Raw genomic sequence first — 20366 nt, 5'->3', positions numbered from 1 at the left:
TAAGCGTCAAGGGTTCCCCTTATCCCCCATTTTATTTTTGCTGGTGCTTGAGCTATTGGCAGGTAAACTCAAAAAACACTATGCTGATTATGCCCTTCGATATACTTATTGCAGGTTGTTTTGTCACTATATGCAGATAATTTCACCCTCTATCTGTGCAATTCACTGACAAGTCTTAATCCGATCCAGAGAGAGTTAATAACTTTTGGAGGCTTTCCCCTGGAACAGGACACAGACCCCATGAAATATCCCAGCATTTGAGTCAACCGTGATGCTGACACTATATTGAGGACAACTACATCCAAGCAATTTACTAGTTAAAAAGCAAGATTGAGAGATGGATCAAGATCCCACTGTCAATGGCCTGTAGAACTGCATTAGGAAAGATGATCATACTCCCACAAATGCTATATGAGGCTGAAGGTGTTTCTAAGCATAACTCATCAAGAGGGATAACGTAGTCATTTCTGATTTCGTCCCACGTGGATGAGTTCCTGCTGAGGTTTTACACTTTAAATCATTACCAAGCAGTCTTGGTGGAGGACACTTCTACTGGCTGAAGGAACTATCTGATTTTCATCCAAATACCCTCCTCCAGAAGGTGCTCAAGAAGATTTGTCAGGAGGACAGTGTGCTCTGACATATGGGCAATGGGTTCATTTGTCACTAGTTATCTGTGATTCCACCAATTAATCTTATAATATCTTCATGTGTGCTTCTGTCACCATACCTTCCCAGTGTTCCTCTAATAATACTGCATTTAGTGTCTTGGAATCTGAAAGGCTAGATTTACAACAGTTGGGTTGGGTTGTACAAGAGAAATAGCAGAAGGCATTCAACAGAGATGTAACGAAACTACATTTCTTATTATGAACGGCATTGGAATCCATTTATTGAATGGGTTTCAATGAAAGGTCTAAGAGCAATTTCTTGTTATCCTTTTAAAATTCCAGGTTTTCTAAGAAGTGGATTTTAATGGGCAGCAATAAAAGCAATCAGGAAACATGGTCACTCGGTGTTCAAGATGGAAAACTTGGCAGCTCTGCTAAATATAATCTTGTGAATAAAGATGACCCTTGCAAGGGATATCCTTTCCTGCCTCAATAATCATTCACCTTTGTCTCATTTGAACTGATGGCACTCTAGGCTGACAGTTATGTCTAATTTTTATACTGGTAGATAAGAAACTCTGTTACATCAAGAATGGAGCCCCCTCCCCACCAAAATAATGGTCTGCCCACCCAATTTAAATTTGGGCAGTTCATTGTTTGATGAAGTCGGAGACTATTCTATTTCAGCTGCGGTCAAATTCCTCTGTCAGCCCAATGGAGTAAGGCCTGTGTGTCCTCCCATCTAATTTAGATGGGCAGACATGCAGCTGTTTTTCAATGCATGTCACTGCCAGGAAAAACCTGGCAGCAAGGGGAACCCAACCTCCTCCCCACGGGAGAAAACTCGAAATGGCTAGGAGACCATTTCTTTTATTTAAAAAAAAATCTGCTTTGGGATTTTCTTTATTAAAATAAAAAATTGTAGATTTGAAGTATGGCCCTGTCATGTTGACGGAGCTGTCCGTCAAACGTATAATGCATAGGCACGAACTACTGTGACAGCAGTGCCTGTCAATGCTTGAAATGTCTGCTGAGCCAGTGGACATTTCTAAGCTGGGCAGGCGGCAACTCTATCAGGACAAAGGAGTAGTTTACTTGCCCTTGCAGAGGACGGGCCATCCGCCAATTGTTAAATCAGGCCCTTAGTCTTTCTCTGCTCATGAACAGATTCTCCCCAAGATGAGTGGCCCCAAGAGTGTCAAACTAGATACAATGGCTCCTTCTTACATCCCTGGTGTTACTGTATGTATGAAAATTCATTTTATCTATACCGGTGTGATTCCCAGATTGGAAAATATCATACCCAAACACACAGAAAGTGAAAAACATTCAATTCTGATGGCTAATGCCACTGAAGTACATGGAAATCACAACTGATTTTAAACAATATTTCTGGCTGTTCTTCTGTCTCTTAAATGATTTAGGATTAGAAATGCCTTTTCTATTTAATAGCTATTTAATAGTTTCTGGTGAATGACTAGTCCTAATTCCAACGGATTGGATGCATAAATGTGCTTCATTAAATAAAATCATATAATTAAAGACACCTGTAAATGGCACTCTGATCTCCTTTGCTTTGATAACACTGGACCTCTTCTCATTACAGGTACACCAATCACATCAATAGAGCCAGAGAATGGTAAATATGATTCAATTATGTTAGAAGTGTGTGATGCATAATAGTTATCAGTGTTGTTTGTATAGCATTGACAGGAAAGCCCTAGAGCTTTAGAGGAAAGCGAGGAAATGTTCATGAGGAGAGGAGAGAGTTCAGAGGTGCACAGTATTTTGATATTATGCAGAATGGCTTTTGCTGACATTTTACTAGTATTGACAAAGGGGAAATAAATTAACAAAGTTTCAGCATTTCACCTCTGGCTCAGCAATGACACTGAACAAAAGTTACATATAGTAGACACAGTGTATAGAACCTATTATTTCTTCTTGGAAGGATAATATAATGGCCTAGAATTCGATTTTTATAAGCGGTAGTAGCGAATTCATCATTTTCAAAACAAGATAATTTTTCTGCTCATTAAAGCTTAACTTTTGAGAAATTAGAGATGCCAAAATGGAAATATAGGAGTAGAAATATGTGGGCTCAAACGATAGGTAAGATCCAGGTATGACCAGCATCCCTTACGCTTAATGAGTAGGAACATTAATAATACAAAGAACACTGTGGCATTGAAGACAATAATAAAAATACTTTGGTTTTATTAATCATGTAATCTGGCAGCATTGTTGTCTTTAGGTATAATAAATGGCAGACAGTTTTTGGTATGCAGTTTATTGATTTCCAAAGAATGAAATACTGATCAGTCAACGCTTAATTAACTGAGCCATCTTGTCAGCATACTGAAGATTAAAGCAAGGGTTTCTGCAATTATGAGAAACCTCTGCGGGTTCACTGTTTTATGGTTATGGTGCACTAGTCTTTGTGAATCTGTTGTCATGAGATGTAGGACAGTTGCTCCTGACACCAGAAAAAGAAATAGCATCTTTCCCTGCAAAAAATGGTCTCTTATGAGGATGTCTAGGTGAACTGGCTGAGTGGCCCTTAAGTGACTTCCTGCAGTGTGTCCAGATAGAGGAATGCCTATGGCTCACTGTAAATGTAGTGAAGTAGCTATGAACCTATTATTGGATATAGTCCTCATCATCGTTTCATGCACTAATCATTGCGCTCTAGCTATACCAACCACCGATTGCCATACCATCTGCTGCAATGCCATTGCTGTCCAAGTCTCTCCAGGCTGCAAAACAAGGGTACTCCCAAGACAAGAGGCCCTACACCTACATTTACCCGAGTATGAGGCAGCCAAGTGGGCAATCTTTGGACCAAATTCTTTGATCTTAACCATTCTATTGAAGGTTGCCAAAACTGAGTTCTCTTTTTGCTGAGGCAGGCCTAATCCTGTGGGCTAAATCTCATAACCATATTAAGCATCTCTTCCACCACCTGGGGAATCGGATCTATCCATTTCATGCAGATTAAGTGGCTAGCCAACAGAACCAAATGTATTAGTAGTTTGCTTCCATTCTGATCGTGCCATTCAAGAGTGCGAGTAGAAACTCTGGAGGTCCAGTCCAATACCTATAAGGGATGATTCTATTTTTTACATTCCAGAAGGTTTTTAGCGCCAGGCATTCTACAAACAAGTGCACATCATCTGCTCTCTGCACTGAGTTATTAGATATTGTCTCCTTTTTTGCTCTTTAAGGGTTGTGAGATTCGCTAAGATTTGTTCTTGCTCATTTTGTCTGTCCTTCACTGATCTCCCAAGGTCACTCCATTCCCTGCAAGCAAATAAATGTCACTTCTCAATACTTCCATTCATGTTTAAAGTCTGTTCAAATTACATTGGCATCTTATGTTTTTTAAGACATGCCTATGAACACATTGGTGACTTTTGCAAGTAAGCCTCTACCTCCGTTATCTTTGTCAGGGAGCTGCATGGGATGTTTGAGTACTGCACCGGGAGTCTGCATGTAAATCCATTGGGAATCTATTGAAATGATGATTTGCCTTGCCCTCTACACCCACCACAATGATAAAGAGGTCTGTAACTACTCAGAACAGATCCAGCCCTCAGTGATTCCTAATTGTAGTGACCAATGCCCTGTGTGACAAGAATAGGCCACCAGGACTTCCAAATTCTTCAGTAAGGTCCTGACACATGAATAATACTTTAACCTCGTACAAATCCCCTACATGATTAACCCCATAGTCAGACCACCCCTCTATCGCCAACAACACTCCTATGTGAGCCACTATATTCATCCACTTTAGTGGCAGATCAGGTGAATAAGGCACTTGGACACAATTTGTCATCACTGCTGTATCACTAGGAGCTCCTGAGAGGCCTCAGATAGTCTCCATTGGCGAACCAAGAGGACCTGCAATAAGTTGTGCAAGTCAGGCGCTGAGCCAATGACACCCTCTTCTGGATTCATCCTACAGTAAACCCACGTGTTTAACGACTGCAGCGTAGAAACCAAGTAATAAGAGTCAAGATCAGGAGCAGACAGCCCAACCTCCACCATAATGTACTGCAATTTTGTTAGTGCCACCCTACACCTACCTGTACCTAGATCAGTTCCAAAATTAAGGATTGCAGATCCTGGAACAGCCGGGATTTCTGCCAATTAATGTGCAGGCCAAAGACTGCAGCAAAACGCTCCAATAGGTCAATTGCCCCGATAAGTCCACTCAGACATCCACAAGAAAGAATAGCATATCGACAGCATATAATGCCACAAAATGGGATTGCCCTCAGACCTCCAGCCCACAATAAAACCTTGTGGTGCAAGCATAGTTGCCCATAAGCTCCATTACGATGGCAAATAATAAGGGGAAATTGGACACTCTTTTCTAGACCCATGCCCCACATCATAAGGTTCGGATAGGGTTCTGCCAGAGTGAACCCCCGCCGTGGGACCCATACAGAGAAGTTTGATCCAGATAATAAACCCAGGACTCAGCTCCATTCGAGCCATTACTTGATACAAGAAGTCCCATCTTAGACTATCAAAGGCCTTCTCAATGTCTATTGCCATAACAGTTGCCATCCATTTAATCCAAGAAATCATCATTCTGGAGTGAAATGAGTCTCCCGATATTAAGCGCTGTATTACGCCCTGAAATAAAACCCGCTTGGTCTATATGAATCAAAGAGGGAATGTGGGGCAGAAGTCAGGTCACTAGAATTCAACAAAGAATGTAATAGTCCACATTATGCATGGACAATGGCCGGTAGGCTCTGACATCCATGGGTGGGCTCCCAGGCTTCAGGAGAGGGATGTAGACACAGGTAGATGACCTGACTTCCGAGCTGCAGAGTTAAGTTCTATTAGTTGTGGAGTTAAGTTGTTTTTAAATGCAACAAAGAACTCCACAGACAGGCTATCTACTCCAGGAACCTTACTGTGCGCCATGTTTTCTATGGCAGCACTAGCTTCATGTATAGTTACATGTCCCCCCAAATCATCTGCATACTCCAGCGAAAGAAGCCACAGGTGGCCCAGAGCAGAACACTTTCAATAGCCTGAGTTGGTGTCTTGGGTGCTGGGGTATAGAGGGATGTATAGTACTCTTGGAATCTATTGTTGATGGTGGCTTGGCTATATAAAGGTTCACCTGCATCTGAGTCTAGCTCCAAGATTAAGGAGCCCCTGGCTTTCAGATTAATACGCCATGCCAAAAGGAAACCTGTTTTATCACGCTCTACATGAGCATGAGTCAGATATTTCTTGTAATCAAAGCAATGAGGTCTCTCAACTTGGGCTGCCAGTAATTCCTTTGCCTCAAGCAATGGATACTTAAGAGCAGAATTACCTGGTGTCCATTGTTCAAGGTCCTGTAGTATATTTTTCGGAGTCTCTACTTCGCCTACCTCTGTTCTCTGCACCCCAATCACTTTTGCAATACAGCAGCCTCCGATCACTGTCTTAAAAGCATCCCACTCAGTCAAAGGAGATATAGCTGTCCCTGCCTTGTCAGCAAAATAAGCACTTACCGCCACTCCAATATTATTTTTAAAGACCAGATCATCCAGTGCCTCCACCCCCAAAAGCCAAACCAGAATGCAAGGTTGCTCGCACTCTGAATTCAGAGAGACTAACACTGGTTTGTGATCTAAAACAGTTTTGTACAAATATTTAATATCGTGAACCACACCATGGACAGTCGGTATGCATAAAAAAGTATCAAACAGAACATAAAGTTCATGCAAGTCTAAATTAAACTAGTAGTCTCATGCGACAGGGTGAAATCACCACCAAGAGTCTACCAGTCTCCAGTGCTGCTGTCATGCAGACAAAATGCGAGTGAACCATAAAGTGCAGGATCTGCAATTCAGTTAAGATCCCCACCCGATAAAATGATCTGACTCAGGTAAGTTACCAAGGTCCTGGACATATCCTCAAGAAGTCCCCTGGTCTGAAGCCTAGATTCCAACAATAACAAGTTCTCATCATGCCAACCTCCCAGAGATGACCACATACCTACCCTCTGGTTCTTCAAGTCCAGAAGCAAATGACTCCCTGTCCAAACCAGTTGGATACCATCTAACTCACGAGCATGCATAACAAGCTCAACAACAACACATGGGAAGGCACTAATCGAGGCACTTTCTAGTCTTACAGCACATCATCTGCAGCTTACAAACAGGATACCCACCTTATATTTGAGCCCTACACAACAAATAACCCCACATTACATCGATCTCTTCAAAATTCTACTAGTCATCAGATTATCTCATCTGCTGTGCCTGTAGTAATCTTTGGGACAGGGAGCCGCTCCTGGCAGAGGGGACAGTGAAGGAACATGATGAACTTGCTCCAAGGCATAATAGAGAGGCCCTCTGGGGCTATCTTTTGCTCAATCCATGCCTCTAGGAAATTAATCATATTTGCAGCATTGCTCTCAATACACTCTGCAAGACGAATGATTCTGATATTATTCTGACGAGCACTAGTTTGTGCAACCACTTCTATGGATTCTAAAGTTTTAAACTTTTTTCCCTTAATAGATACCCTGGATTGCATTGAGGCTATTTCAGGCATGAGGTTATCAGTGCAGTCGTATTACTCTCCTGAGTGATACTCATTGTAATTTTATTTTCTTCAAAATGATAACATGCCACGTCTATATACTCTCTGCAGCAAGTACTCTACTTAGAAGGCCTTCCACCTTCTTAAAGAGAGTATATCCCATTTATTTCATCACAGTGCTCTTTCTTGACCTTGAGATTAAGTATCTATGTTCCAAGAGTATAAATAGTTACTCTTGTTGCTTTCAGAGAAACACCTAGACATACTTTAGTCATTGGTGCTTGTTCGTATAAACCATATTCAATTTTAGGTCTGGGCTACTGATGGCTTTATTCTATCTCCTTCCCAGAGCTAATATCCTACATAAATGAGATAGGTAAAAACAGTGGCAGGCTGTAATTTGAGCACAAGTGGGGGGTGGGGCCACACTTGCCCACACTCACACCCATGCATTCACATGTAAACACGCCCATATACATCACACACTCACATCTACACATGCATTCATATACATGCATGCAACTAAGGTTGTATTGCAATACAACGCATACCTTTACCACACATCAATGCCTTTAAAATGCAATGCCTTTACCAAGCCTATACCTTTACCATGCATGCCTCTACAATGCAAGGTAAATATATGGTATCGCCGTATGACGAATCTTCACTAAATTTTCAAACTAGTTTGCCACTCACTTCAGCTGCTGTTTTGAAGGTTTTGGGGTGCTTCATCAAACAGGGGCCAAGAAAAGGGGCTTCCCAAAATGCATTTTCCCCATGCAGTTTCCCTAAGTGATTTTGAACACAACTACAGCCTGAAACGCTGGACTGAATTACACCAAATTTGGCAGAAAGCTAGCCCTTCCTCCAGAAAGAGTGCTTTTGTAATTTGGTGTAAATCTATTCAGTATTTTTGGCATTATTAAAGAATAAAGATATATAAATATCTAGGGATGCAGAGGGTCAATGGATCTGAAAGACCTCATGGTGTGATCTGATTGGCTGCCAACACTCCAACCAGGTAGTGTTGGCAGCCATCTTGGGACTCGGGACTCGGGACTCAGCCCGAGTCCCCAAACCACAAAAAAAACCATAAGTGGGCAAGAATGTTTTGTAAATTTTTTTGGCATGAACTTGTGGTGGATTCATGAAACCCAGCAAAACGTTTGAAAAACAAGTGCGGTCTCCTGCACTTGTATTTTAATTGGCCCCCTGGGTGGGCCAGGTCCCGCAGAGAATTTTTGTAATGAATATGAGACAAAGGGGTGAACACAGCCCCACTCCGCGTCTGCTTTCAGCCATGGGGATCACCACCCCCAGGGCACGGCCAATATTTTGAACGGGAGGGAAGCTGCGTAGCTACCCTTCCTCGGCCGGCTTCACCCAGGAGACCCCAGGGCCTGGGTATGCAACCAAATGGGACGGGGGCTGGCCAATCCAACTTCCAAAGCCATTAATGACTCTGGGAGACCCCATTCCCCAGTGCAGGCTCCAGCTATGTCATGGGGTGCCCACCTCCGGGACATAGCGGTTTCCCTGTCCGCACTGGGAATATTTATATATCTCTTTATATATGCATAAATACATAAAACAGATTACCCTGCATTGTGGAACTTGTACCCACTGTGGGAAGTGCTATCTACCATTAAATCACATGCACGCCATTCAAAGTGGCTGAAGTCCCGTAACCTAGGCAACTAGGGGAACATCATCAGTGACTTTAATGGTTTGGCCAATGGGAATGGTTTTCCATGTATAAAGAACTTACAATGCAAGATTCTCTGTGGTTCCAACATTGAGAAAGGCAAAATCCTGGCCGAAACACATCTGTCCAGAAAATAAATGAAGATTTGAATCCGCGAGTGCTCTGAGATGTTCATTGAATAAGGGCATTGTTGCAGAGAAATTTACTACGTGCAGCCACTTGTATGACAAGGACGCACCAGGTGTGAAAAGTGTTTGCGGTACAAAGTGGCATTTGTTGGTAGTGTTAAAGAAGGACTCACAGAACCATTGCTAGCCTGGAAAAAGGGGAGTCGCACTTGGCACCAGACTACATTACTAAATGCACAAGCGTCAATTATATAACAAATTTGTTTGGGGTGTTACATCTCTAACTTGCCAAGAAGCGGGCGATCGAGGAAGTAAAAAGAAATATATTTGAAAACGCTCCCCCTTTAAAGCATGCAATAAAATCAACAAGCATAAAACAGATTACGCTACATTGTAGAACTTGTACCCACTGTGGGAAGTGCTAGCTACCATTAAACCACGTGCACGGCATTCTAAGTGGCTGGAGTCACGTAACCCAGGCAACTAGGAGTACGTCATCAGTGACTTTGATGGTTTGACCAATGGGAATGTGTTTCCGTGTATGAAGAACTTACAATGTGACACTCTCTGTGGTTTCCGCCATTGAGAAAGGCAAAATCCTCGCCGAAACGCGTCTGTATAGAAAATAAAGGAAGATTTGAAACCGCGAGTGCTCCGAGATGTTCCTTGAATGAGGGCGTTGTTGCAGAGAAATTTACTACGTGCAGCCACTTGTATGACAAGGACGCACCTGATCTGAAAAGCGTTTGGCAGTCTGAAGTGGCATTTGTTGGTAGAGTTAAAGGAGGACTGCCAGCCTGGGAAAATGGGAGTCACACTTGGCATCAAGTCTACATTACTAAATGCACAAGCGCCAGTTTCTATAACAAACATATGGGATGTGAAATCTCTAACTTTGCAAGAAGCAGCCGATCGAGAGAGTAAAAGGAAATTTATTTGAAAACCCTTTAGCTTTGAAGCATGCTATAAAATCAACAGGCATAAAACAGATTACGCTACATTGTAGCACTTGCACCCACTGTGGGGAGTGCTAGCTACCATTAAACCACATGCACCGCATTCAAAGTGGCTGGAGTACCGTAACCCAGGCAGCTAGGAGTACGTCATCAGTGACTTTAATGGTTTGACCAATGGGAATGTGTTTCCGTGTATAAAGAACTTACAATGTGACACTACTAAATGCACAAGCGCCAGTTCCTATAACGAATGTTTGGGGTGTGACATCTCTAACTTGGCAAGAAGCAGCCGGTCGAGGGACTAAAAGGAAATTTATTTGAAAAGGCTTCCGCTTTGAAGCACGCTATAAAATCAACAGGCATAAAACAGATTACGCTGCATTGTGGAACTTGTACCCACTGTTGGAAGTGCTAGCTACAATTACACCACGTGCATGGCATTCAAAGTGTCCGGAGTCATGCAACCCAGGCAACTAGAGGTACGTTATCAGTGAATTTAATGGTTTGACCAATGGCAGTGTGTTTCCGTGTATAAAGAACTTACAATGTGAGACTCTCAGTGGTTTCCAACATTGAGAAAGGTGAAACGCGTCTGTCCAGAAAATAAATGAAGACTTGAAACCGCGAGCGCTCCAAGATGTTCCTTGAGTGAGGGCATTGTTACAGAGAAATTTCTAATGTAAGAGTGTTTTGTACACTTTAGTTGGTTCAGTTGCTGTGTTAAAATGGGGTGATCCCTTAAGCGGGGATTGAGAAAAAGTGGAGTCCCAAAACACGTTTTTCCCATGTTAATTCCCATAGGGATTTTGAACACTACTACAGCCTGAACAGCTGGACATAAATACACAATATTTGCAATAAAACTAGCTCTTTGTCAAGAAAGTACGAATTTTGTGATTTGGTGTAAACCGTTTCAGTAGTTTTAGAGATATGAAAAGGGAAAAAAATGTATAATTAGGGACGAAGATCCTTCCACGGGAATCCGCGCATCTGTGCACCAAAATTTAAGAACCTAGAAATTCACTGTAAAAAACAAGTTTACAGGGATGTTATAGTTATGAACTGAATTTAATTGAAACAAACCAGAGAAATTAAGCAATTATAATTACCTTCCCTAACTCTAACTTACGCCCCGGCAATGCACTGCATTTGACCTCACATATTACATCACTCATGACATGGTCAGAGACTTCACTGATGATATCTCAAAAGATATCACTAATTTTTTTTTAAAACAGACTTTTATTAATTTTCATGTAAAATCAATCACATCCCCGCCGCCCAATGCCTGGGCGATAACAAGGATGAAAAAAAAAAATACCATCAACAATCGCAGCCTACCCATATCTAACATTCCATAAGATATCCACATTACCCTGCCGCCCACCATACATGTACCCTCCAATACAAAATAGTGGAACATCAGTCCCCCCACCCTCTCCCCTCTCTTACTCAAAAACATCCCCAACAATACCCCCCACCACCCACCCAAGCATGTCACCAGCTACTAAATTATTCACTAAACCAGATGTACCTCGCAGCCCACCTCCCACGCTCCCTACCATACGGGACACAGCAATGAGTCGGACAAGAACATCGGGAAAAATCATCCCTCCTGATCCCACGAGCCAGGCATCTCCCCGCATTCCACCCTCTCCCCTATGGTGAAGGGTCGCTCAAGTGCCTCCTGCCACATCCCTCTCCTCCGAACCCTCCACACCATCATCCGGAGGGTGTTTGAGCAACTCCAGAAGTGCCACCCATGCTTGCGCCATTTCCTGAGACTTCTCATTGCCACTACGCCGGGCCATCTGTAACCTATAGTTCCCTTCACTCTCAGCCCACTTCACCATCTCTCTGTTCCACCTCACCAAACTAGGATTCCGCCTTGCCTTCCAATGGGAGGTAAGTTCTCACTTAGCCAGGATCAACCCCAGATCTATAAACCGGCTAGTAACCTTGATCTTGGTGGTGTGCAGAAACCAATGTAACAAGCAGAGTCCAGGCGACATCACTAGCTCTCTCTCTGTCACAGTCAGCAGGGCAGTCATCACCTCCCGCCAAAAGTCTCCCACCCGCGGGCAGTCCCAGAGCATGTGCAGAAGGTTCGCCACACTCTGAGCGCAATGGGGGCAATCACCCGACCCCCCAAAGTACTCAGCAATTTTACCGGGGGGTGATATAGGCCCGATGAAAGATATAGAATTGGATGAGTTGTAACCTTGCATTTCCGAGAACATTTCCACGGCCGCTCCACAATCACCTCCCAAGCCTTTTCTGCAATGGGTTCCCCTAGATCCACCTCCCACTTGAGACGTAGCGCTGTCAGCGGTTTGCGCATGTCGCTCGTGATGCGACGGTAAAGGCAGGTCACCGCTTTAAAAGTACCCGCCGCCATCACCACATATTGGCAAGCGAGAGATGTATCCGGCTCCCCCAGCTCACTGCGCCAATGCTTCCTGATGGCTGAAGACAGCGCAGCATGCAAAAGAAAGTCCCCCTGCGGTAGATCATGGCGTTCACAGAGGTCTTGAAAGGGAAGAAGACCGCCGTCCTCATAGAGATCACCTATGGCCGTGACTCCCGCTTCCTCCCAGACCAGCAGCTGACTCCAGTCTCCCCCATGTGGCAGTGCCTCACACATCCGCAACGGGATCTCAGGAGCATAAGGGGTCCCCCCATGTGTCCTCCTAATCAAACGTGCCCAACACTGGCGGATCGTTCCCAACTCTGGTGGCCGGAGGGTACCTCTCAGTGGCGCCCGCAGCAGCACGCAGGACAGAAGGTGCCAACTTGGGTCCGACCCGTCTTGTTCCTCCGGTCACCTAATTTCGTGAACCACTGAAGTTGCGCAGCATGATAGTAAGCCTCAAAATCCGGCAGCGCGAGGCCCCCCTCTGCCCTAGGCCTTTGCAGAGTGGCTAACGTCACCCTCCGTCGGCCAGTTCCCCAGAGAAACCCTGTAATCAAAGTGTTCAGTTGTGCAATGAGCCTGCTCGGGATCCAAACAGGGAGGGTCCCAAAATAATAAAGAAACCGAGGCAAGATGATCATTTTCACCAAAGCAACCCTGCCAGCCACTGACAGCGGAAGGGTCCCCCAAAACTCAAAGCAGGCCTTTGCTCCCCGCACTGCCCGCCCCACATTACCCTCCAGCAGGTCAGCGGGGTCATGATAAATCTGTGTCCCCAAATATGGTAAACACTGGGGTGCCCATGAGACATCCCCCACCCTCGACTGATCCTGCGCCCCCGGCCTGGTGGGGAACAGACAGGACTTTTTCCAATTCACCCTGAGGCCCGCCACCCTCCCAAGGTCTCCAGCAAAACTGGTGCTCCCCGTAACGCATCCCCAGTATCCGGCAGAAACATAAGGAGGTCATCTGCATACAGCGCTATGTGGTGTACTCTTCCCTTCACTACGAGCCCTGGGAAATACTGCCCGACCTGGCGTGCACAGCCATGGGTTCTATTGCTAGGGCAAACAATAGGGGGGATAGTGGGCAGCCCTGTTGTGTTCCCTGAGCGACCGTGCAGGCACCAGAAATCAGACCCCCCGTCCGTACCCGTGCAGTGGAAGCACTGTAAAACAGCGCCGTCCACTTCACAAAGTTTTCTCCCAATCCAAACTCTTGCAAAACATTAAAAAGGTAGGGCCACTCCAGGCTATCAAAAGCTTTCTCAATATCAACCGCGAAAACACAGGCTTCTTCCTTGTCATAGGAGTTAGACCCCAAAATGTGCAGGAGTCTGTGGACATTCATCTCAGTATTGTGAGAGGGAATAAACCCAGCTTGGTCCACATGAACCAACGCCGTCATATAAGGCATCAGACGACTGGCCAAGATATTGCTTAAAATATTGTAGTCAAGATTGAGCATCGCTAGGGGCCTATAGGATGAACGATCCCAGGTAGGCTTGCCTGGCTTGAGGAGGGGGACTATGAGAGCCTCTCACGTGGAGGCAGGTAGAACACCCTCCCGACGCGCCGTGTTATAGAGTGTCACCAACTGGTGAGCAATAGCATCCGTATAAGCTGCATATAATTCGACGGGGAGCCCGTCTGTCCCCGGCGTTTTGTGCCTGGCCATGTGCTTTATGGCACTACGGACCTCACCCACTTCAATATCCCGGCCCAGCCCCTCGGAGGCATCAGCCTCCAAGCGTGACAACTCCGCTTTAGACAAGAAATCCTCATCACCCGGCGTCCCAGACCCCAATCTGCTTCGATATAACTCCGCATAATAATGCAGGAAACAAGTATCTTTGTGCCCCTACGCGCCGGGTTAGCCAGCCAAGCTAGCAGCGTCCCCGCCTTATCCCGCTCTACATGCGCCTTGTCTGTGTATGCCTTGAAATCAAAGCATCTCAGCCTCTCAAGTTGGACTGCAAAAGCCTCTCGTGCCTCAAGCAGCCCTGTATGTCTGTCCGGGCGTTCTGGGCACTCCCTCTCCTCCTCTCGCAGTTGTTGCTCTGCTTTCTGCACCTCATCAAGCAACACTCTGCGGGTTCCCAAAACCTCGCCTATGCATCGCCCCCGAATCACTGCCTTGAACGCATCCCACTACACCCCCCTAGACGATGCTGTTCCTGTGTTAAGTCAAAAATAGTCATTAATAGCCATCCCAATAGTATCCCCGAAAACCGGGTCCTCTAAGGTGTCCGGACGCAGTCGCCAGGTGGGGATGGCGGGACGATCCCGCAGCCAATGCAAGATTGTCAACAGAGGATTATGATCCGACGCCGTCCTAGCTAAATATTCACTATGGACCATTGCCCCGTGTACATCTGGGGAGCTAAGGATCGAGTCCAAACGGACATGTAAGGCATGCAACGACGAGAAGTAGGAATAATCCCTATCAGCCGGGTGATGCGCTCTCCAGGTATCCGTCAGCCCCCACTGTTGCTGCCACTCCTGTCGCACCTTAGCCAACCGATGGACCAAAGAATCCGGTAGAGGAGGGTGGGAACGATCCAGCGAGACATCAGTAATACAATTAAAGTTGCCACCCAGTAGCACTGAGCCCGTCAGCCAGGGAGCCAGTTTACCAGAAAGGCGTGCAAAAAAGGAGGACTGGTCGGAGTTCGGGGCATGGATACTACCTAAAACAATATCCCTACCATCTAGCCGCCCCGCAACCACCACATAGCGACCATCTGGGTCTATCATCTGTCCAGTGCACTGAAACGGCACCCCTGCTCGGATCCAAACCAACACGCCCCGTGCATATGCCGAATATGTGGTACAGAACATCTCTCCTCTCCAATGCCGCTGCAGTGCTAGCCCCTTCTGCTTATCCAGGTGTGTTTCCTGCAACAAGGCTATCTGCACCCCCCGCCACTGAAGGTAAGCATGAATCGTATGTCGTCGAGTCATGGTCTGCATCCCCCTAATGTTCCACGTTATACACATTATTCCTACGATGGCCACCATAACACAGCACCATAATCACTGCTCAACCCACCTCTTGCTGTGACATGCTTGGTCCCACCCCCCCTCCCCCTACCCCAGTATCTCAACTCCCCAAACTCCCACACCCCTGGACAGGCACCCTAAAACTAGTCCCCATCCAAGCAAGCATAACAGTCAACCTTCCCATCATGGATAGTGAAGCGTGAGCCGGCACAAGAGACCCAAAGCCCTCTCAGCTCTCCCCCATCAAGTGTGAGCAACCCAACAGGAACCCCTCAAGAGCCCCCCGGTGCCATTCCAGTAAAAGCAACCCCCCTCCTCCCCGTCCACGCCACACCCCCGCCAGCAAATAGATCCGGGCGACAGTAAAAGCGCGTCCCGTCCCCGCAGGCAGGTCCCAATCAGCCAAACAAGTCCACTGTTTGCGGAGTAACCTCTGGCAGTTCAGTGTCTGAGTCTCCATTCGTGCTGGTAGCCGGGGAAGATCTGGACCTCTCCAACCCTTGGCTAGAAGCAGCAGAGGCTGGCCTGAAGCCATTCTGACTAATCACCACTACCGCCTGTACCGCTCTGTCGCGCTCAAGGCGGCTATCCGGTGGGGACAGGGACCCCGGCGAACCCACGGCAACAGGGGCCCTCCTCTCCCCAACACTCCCCGATGGACTCCGCGGTGAGCCCGCCTGCCGCGTCTCAAGCCACTGCCACGCGTCCTGCGGGGTGGTGAAAAAGAGGGTGCTGGAGCGGTCTACCACCCGCAGTCGCGCCGGGAAGAGCATCGCATAGGGAATATGGAGTTGTCGTAGTTTCCGCTTGAGGGCAATGAAAGAGGCGCGCTGCTTCTGGACCTCCCGGGTGTAATCCGGGAAGAGCATCACCCTGGAGTTAGCAATATGCAGGTGTTGTTTCTCTCGAGCTTGCTGCAGGAGGTGGTCCCTGTCCCGATAATGCAGCAATTGTGCCACCATGGCCCTGTCCGGTACGTTCGCCATCGTCCGCTCATTTGTCGCCACCCGTTCCTTCAGCTTCCTGTGGTCATCTTTAAGTAAAGCCAGGTCCACCCCAATAGTGTCTATCTTGGTCTCAAGTTCCTCTCGGGGGCCGTGATGGCCTGCATTATGTCCCCCAAGGTAGGACCTGACCGAACGAAGTCTCTGCCCCGGGGGTGTTCGGCACAGTGTCCTCGCCTCCAGACCGGTGTCCCCCGTCTTCATCCTGTAGGACAGCAAATCCCCGCCTCCGTGATGTTCGACCCATCGCAACCGCACGTCCAGTGCCCTGGGCTGCCAGACGTCCTCCTCTCCAGCCACTCCCAGCTACCAAAAGCAGGGGTACCTTCAGCACCACACGAATATGGTGACCAGCGATCGTGGCACCAGCAGTCCCGAAGCATCCAGGGGCAAAACCTCACACCCTCCAGTCATATGGCTGAACAGGGGCACTCCACACAGCTCACACTTCACTGGGAGCAGTCAGTATTCTGTCCGTGCTCCCCAGATCTTCACTCCTCCCGACCCCCTGCAGCGCCGCAGTGCCCTCCGTGAGGAGCCAATGGCCCACTTTCAGCCCTCCTAGTCACAACCGCCCCGGGAAAGGTGCCTCTAAACCACAGTTCATAGGCTTGAAGTACCCTGCCAGTCTTCCAGCGCCTGCCGTCTCCACGAGCACCCTCACAGTGGTCCCACTCTCACCCCCAGGCAGGTCAGTGCGCCCCAAAGGTAAATTGGAGAGACAGCCAAGGTAGATACCAAGATCCCAGGCACCAGCAGTTCTAGTGGGCCCACAGGCACATTCCGCCACCAACAGCTAGGCCTGCTTCCAGTTACGGGATCCTCTCACCGCCAGCCGGCTCTCGACACCCCCAATTTGCCGTGCCCTCCACTTCTGAAAGCTTCCCCCAGCACAGCAAAGCAAGGGAAGGCAGGGGGCAGCCAACAGTCTCGCTCCGCCGGCTCACCAGTAGTGCCGCCACCTCAAGCACCGCGCCGTGCAGATCTCCACACCCGGCCGTCACCAGGCCGCCACCTCAAGGCCAGACATCAGCCCCCGGTCGTGGCCCCTCGTCCGTCGAACTCACCTCTGGGTCTGCTTCGTCGTGAGCTGCCCCCCGCCTGTGTCTCTGCAGGGGACGCACTCCCCAGCTTCCAGCGCTGCCAAGGGCAAAGTCCGGCCCTCAAGGAACGATGGGCCACAGCACTCTTGACGGCCAGCCTCCGCCGCCCTCCTGCGGCACCGGTGTCAGTTACGCGGCAGGGAGAAAGAGGAAGCCGCTCCCCGTCGCCAGCAGCCTGGTGGCCTCCCAGGCAAATTCCGCCATTAACAGCAAGGCCCTCGCCCAAAGAATGGATCCTCTCGCCGCCCGCCAGCCATCAGCGCCGCCAGTCGGCCGCGTCCCCCTCGTCTGGAAGCATCCACCAGCACAGCAGGGCAAAGCGGGAGGTAGGTAGCAGGTCCGCTCTGCTGGCTAGCCAACAGTGCCCTTACCGTTGCCGCCACAGCCGCCACGCCATGCAGGTCTCTTCTCCCAGCCGTTACCAGGCCGCCATCTTGAAACCAGGCAGCAGCCCCCGGTCGCGGCACCTCCTCTGTAGAAATCACCGCTGGGCAACTCCGCCGTCGCCCGCCACCCGCTTTCACCGAGGGCTCACTCGTAGGCCCCCAGCGCTGCGCAGAGCAAAGTCCGGCCCTCACAGGACTCCGGGCCGTAGCACTCTCACTGCCCGGGTTCCGCCGCCATCTTGCGGCGCCGATGCCGGGAACACGGCGGAGAGAAGGAGGGAGCCGATCTCGATCTCCAACAGGCCTCCAACACCGAGGGAGCACCCACCAGCTCAGCAAACGTTCCCCAGCACTCTGGGAGGTAAGGGGCCCCCCAAAATCTTCAGGATCACTTATAACAGGGGGAGGCCGCCGAGGAGCTCCGGGATCCTCAACCTCCTACATCGGCACCAGGCCATGCCCCCCCTCAAAAGATATCACTAATGACATCACGCTCCAGCGCTTGTTTTAATAATAGGTGCCAGGTGGGCAAGTTGCCGGGGGGGGTATCCAGGGATTAATAAAAAAATGAAAGTGAGCACACGGGGCTCCCCTCCAGGGAATTGAAAATGGCCCGGTGACCACCACCTCCCGGGGGCTTCTAATTAAATGCTTTGGGGGGGCCTCACAGACCCCTGTGAGCCCTGGGAACCACCACCTCCCTGGGGCTTTTTAAAAAATGCTTACGGGGGCTGTATAGGCCCCCTCGAACGCCAGGGACCAAAACCGTCCTGGGGCTAACTTAATTATGGAACAGGCTGCTGGGACCCCCCTGTGCACCTGACACCACCACCTCCTATTTTATTTTTAAAGAAGGGGGCTGCCCTGTCCCACCTACCTGGGGCGGCCCATGCAAAGAGAAGGAGGGGGACCATGCAGCCCTCCTTCCTGGAGCAGTCCTCCATGGCCCTGTGGACTGCCATCCCCCAGGGCCAGTTCCTGCTATGTCTCAGGATGCCCACCCCCAGTACATAGCTGTTTGCTGTGACTTGGTAGGAGCTTTGACAGCTCCCAACAAATCAGAGCAAACACTCCACTTCCAGCAAGCGAGAGCTAAGAAAATGCTCTCGCTTTCGGTTTCGTCTGTCAGAGGAAAGGGTTACTCTCACAGAGAGCTGCATGCTTAGCAGCTCCCTGTCCCTATCTGTGAGAGCAGGAGGTGGGGAGTTTCAGGGATTGCGGGGTTCAGGCTTCCCCACGGTCTTGGGGAAGGTGAGAAGGGAGCAGAAAGGGGCAGGAAAAAGGTGAGAAACAAGCAGAAAAAGGCAAGATAAAGGTGGGAAATGAGCAGGGAGCAGTAGAATAAAGGGCAGTAATGACCAGAAAATGGAAAAAAGAGGTCAGCAAAGAGAAGAAAGAAGCAGAATAAGGGTCAGAAATGAGCAGAAAGAGGTAGAAAAAAGGTGAGAAATGAGCAGGAAAGGCAGAATAAAGATCCGAAACGAGCAGAAGGAGGCAAAATAGAGGTCAGAAACCAGCAGCATGAGGCAGAATAAAGGTCAGACGCTGGCAGAAACAGGAAAAATAAAGGTCAGCAAGGAGCAGAAAGAGGCAAGATAATGGTGAGAAACAAGCAGATAGAGGAAGAATAGAGGTCAGAAACGAGCAGAAGGAGGGATGATAAAGGTGAGAAACTAGCAGAAAGAGGCAAAATAAAGGTCAGCAATGAGCCGAAAGAGGCAAAATAATTGTGAGAAATGAGCAGAAGGAGGCAAAATAAAGATGATAAAGTGCACAAAGAAGCAAAATAAAGTTCAGAAATGAGCAGAAAGAGGCTAGATGAAGGTGAGGAAAGAGCAGAAAGTGGCAGAATAGAGTCAGAAAATAGCAGAATGAGAGATTATAAAGGGGAGAAACAAGCAAAAAGGGCCAGAAGAAAGATCAGCAATGAGGAGAAAGAGGCCAAAAAGGTGGGAAATTAGCAGAAGGAAGTTAAATAAAGGTGAGAAATAAGTAGAAAGAGGCAATATAAAGGTGAGAAATGAGCACAAAGAGGCAAAATGAAGATCAGAAATGAGCACAAAGAGGCAAAATGAAGATCAGAAATGAGCAGAAAGAGGTAAGATAAAATGAGCCGAAAGAGGCAGATTAAATTTAGAAATAAGCAGAATGAGGCAAAATAAAGTTCAGAAATGAGCTTGATGAGAATTGCTGAGACCTCGTTAGAGGCCCTGCCCCTTTCTCAAACACTCTGCACAGGGGCCTCCTGGTGCACTACTGGTTGGCAGGTGAAGTTCCTTGGCTGCTGACAGTCATTGGGGGCCAAGAACCCCTGTTACTGCAACAAGTAAGACCCTTACAGCAGGATTGCTAAGATGTAGTTGAAGGCCCCACCCCCTTTCTCAACCACTCTGCACAAAGGCCTCTTGGTGCACTACTGGTTGACAGATAAAGTCCCATTGGCTGCTGAGGGTAGTTGGGGTCAAGAACCCCTATCGTTGCCACCTGTAAGTTCCCCACAGCT

At 48.0% G+C, this 20366-nt stretch overlaps 1 protein-coding gene across 1 annotated transcript in view; it reads left to right on the top strand.

Moving 5' to 3' along the window:
• LOC146866841 (scavenger receptor cysteine-rich domain-containing protein DMBT1-like) overlaps window positions 1–20366 on the top strand; it is a 279548-nt gene that overhangs the window by 134252 nt on the left and 124930 nt on the right. The window contains exon 8 of the mRNA XM_085602366.1: window positions 2218–2250. The gene's annotated coding sequence lies outside the window, so the exon portion shown is untranslated. The remainder of the gene's footprint in view (window positions 1–2217; window positions 2251–20366) is intronic.

Source organism: Triturus cristatus, chromosome 1_2, assembly GCF_964204655.1.
Source record: "Triturus cristatus chromosome 1_2, aTriCri1.1, whole genome shotgun sequence".
NCBI classification, from domain to species: domain Eukaryota; kingdom Metazoa; phylum Chordata; class Amphibia; order Caudata; family Salamandridae; genus Triturus; species Triturus cristatus.
This window is presented reverse-complemented; position numbering and strand designations above follow the sequence as displayed.